The sequence below is a fragment of the Triticum dicoccoides genome, chromosome 1B (assembly GCF_002162155.2).
Source record: "Triticum dicoccoides isolate Atlit2015 ecotype Zavitan chromosome 1B, WEW_v2.0, whole genome shotgun sequence".
NCBI classification, from domain to species: Eukaryota; Viridiplantae; Streptophyta; class Magnoliopsida; order Poales; family Poaceae; genus Triticum; species Triticum dicoccoides.
The window spans coordinates 562,784,962-562,788,020 of record NC_041381.1 but is presented as its reverse complement, the minus strand read 5'-3'; positions in this window follow the sequence as shown (position 1 = coordinate 562,788,020).

Below are 3,059 nucleotides of genomic sequence, written 5' to 3'. Positions count from 1 at the left end.
GGTGGCGCCAGGCGGAAGGCGAGGAGGGTGTTGATGACGCCCCGATCCTGAGGGCGGCTAAGCGGCCGCCAAATCTGCAAGTACCCACACATTTTAAAAATGGCATCAGTAGCGCGACGTAGAGGGACTTTTTGGATGACAAGCTTATTGCGAACGGTCCACAGCGTCCAGGCGAGAGCCCCAACGCATAGCCAACGGAAATGTCGGTGGCAGGGAGGGGAGGCGTGGATTTCCGCGAGGAGGTCGAGGAAGTTGGAGTTGCACCACTGTCCGCCAACCGTCTCACGGAAACAGGACCAGAGGAACTGTGCCGCATGGCACGTGAAGAAGATGTGGTTAGCATCCTCCGCGGTGCCGCACAAAGGGCAAAGCCCATCTCCGGGTCCATTGCGCTTGAGGACTTCGACACCAGAGGGGAGGCGGCCACGAATCCACTGCCAAAGGAAGATCCTAATCTTCAGAGGTAATCGGATGTCCCAGATTAAAACAAAGGGCTCGGGGGCGGGCAAAGGCGCGATGGCCGCGTACAGGGACCTAGTAGAGAAGCGGCCGGAGGACTCTAGGCGCCACGAGATGGCATCCGGGGCGTCAGTAACACTCATCGGGAGAAGGGCGATGTCCTGGAGGAGGGAGTCCCAGGCGGCCACTTCAAGGGGACCGAAAGGGCGACGGAACGCGAGGCGCCCTAAGTCAATAAGGGCCGTCTCAACAGAGACCCGAGGGTCAACAGCAATGGCGAAGAGATCGGGAAAGCGGGCGGCCAGAGGGGTGTCGCCAAGCCACCAATCGAACCAGAACAGGGTCGCGGACCCAGTACCAACCGAAATGGACGTGCCAATACGAAGTACGGGGAGCAACTGCACGATGGCCTGCCAAAACTGGGAGCCGCCCGACCGTTGACAGAAAGCCAGAGGCTGTCCATGGAGGTATTTGTTGCGGATAATGGTGAGCCATAACCCTCTGTCACCATTGGCAATACGCCACAGCCACCGGGTCAGGAGGGTGATGTTCATGCGGCGGGAGGACAGAATCCCAAGACCCCCTTGGTCTTTGGGTTTACAAATGTCCGGCCAACTCACCATGTGGTACTTCTGTTTGCCATCGTCGCCAGCCCAATAGAACCTGGATTGGTATTTGGCGATTTCCGTGTGCAGCGTTTCATGGAGGCTATAAAAGCTCATGAGGAACCAAAGGAGGCTAGCAAGTGAGGAGTTGATGAGGATCACCCGCGCCGCCTTTGATAGCCAACGCCCTTTCCAAGGTTCGACGCGGTGTTGCAAACGGGTCACCGTAGGGCGGAGGTCCGCCACGGTGAGGCGCGAGTCACTAACGGGGATCCCCAGGTAGGTCGTGCGGAAGGACCCCAGCCTACAGTTCAGGCGATCAGCTATAGACTGGGCCTCCTCCGGAGGGTAGCCAAGGACCATCACCTCGCTCTTATCGAAGTTAATCGTAAGGCCCGACATCTGCTGGAAGCATAGGAGGAGGAACTTCAGGTTAGCTACGTCCTGATTTGAACCTTCCACCATTATTATGGTGTCGTCCGCGTATTGTAGGAGGGAGACCCCTCCCCCTCCAACTAGGTGGGGGACAATGCCGTGGATATGGCCAGCACCCTTAGCCTTATCCAGGATGGCGGCCAGAGCATCGACCACCATGTTGAACAGGAACGGCGAGAATGGGTCTCCCTGACGGACCCCACAGAGGGTGGGGAAGTAAGGCACAATCTCGCCATTAATGTTCACGGCCGTCCTCCCACGAGAAACTAATTGCATCACGCGGGTCACCCAGCGGTCATCAAAGCCCTTACGCAGCAGCACTTCCCGCAGGAAGGGCCAATGAACTGTATCATAGGCTTTATGGAAGTCAAGCTTCAGGAATACAGCACGAAGATGCTTCACCCAGACCTCGTGGAGGACTTCATGGAAGACCAACACGCCATCAAGAATAAATCGGCCTTGGATGAAGGCCGATTGGTTCGGGTGAATGATCGAGCAAGCCAGCAGGGTCACCCTATTGGCGTACCCTTTGGCCAAGATCCGAAAAATCACATTAATCACAGTGATGGGGCGGAACTGGCGAATATCAGAGGCGCCCGGAACCTTTGGGATGAGGGTAATGATCCCATAGTTGAGGCGTCCCAGGTCCATAGTCCCCGAATAGAACTCCTCGAACAAAGCCATGACCTCCGGTTTGATCGCCTGCCAGAATGTTTTAAAAAAAGCCACAGGCAGGCCATCCGGGCCCGGGGCCGAGGCGGGGTTCATGCCTTTAATGGCCGCGAGCACCTCGTCCTCGGTGAAGGGGGCCATCAGGGCCGCATTGGCCTCGCCGGACACCAACTGAGCCCCCGACCAAGTATCGGGGGCGAGACTAGCCCCACCCCGAGGGCTTGGGGTAAAGAGGGCTTTGTAGAAGCCGTCCACATGAGCCCGAATGGCCGCGGGACGGACAAGGGGGACGTCATCCTCCCACAAGCAGTGGATGGAGTTTCTACGGCGGCGGCCATTCACAATCGCCTGGAAATAAGCAGTGTTCGCATCACTGCGGAGCACCCACTGCTGGGTCCCGGGCACCCGCCAATAAGCCTCCTCGTCGGTGTAGATGGTGGAAAGCTGATCCTCAAGATCATATCTCAGCATCCACTCATCCGGAGAGAGCCCAGAGGAATCGGCCCGGGCGTCCAGGGCTTGAATAGCCAGCAGGAGAGACTTTTTACGCTCGCGGAGGTCACGACCAAGATTGGCCCCCCAACCCTTCATGAATTGGCGGGCAAGCTTGGCGCAGAAGTGCCACGAGTCGACGAAGGACATGGAGCGATGAGGGGAGGCGCGAGCAAGCTCCCAACGAGCCGAAACCGCTTCTCGAAAGCCGGCTTGGTTGAGCCAATAGGACTCAAACCTAAACCGCGGCGGGCAGGTGGGGCGCTCATCCGCGAAGGAGCATATAAATAGATGTTCCCCACCGCTTGCTCCTCTTACCCGAATGGGGTTATATGCCTTAGTGAAACTCAGGGTAAAGTGGCAGAGGTATGACCTCGGGAAGAAAGAAAGATCAGG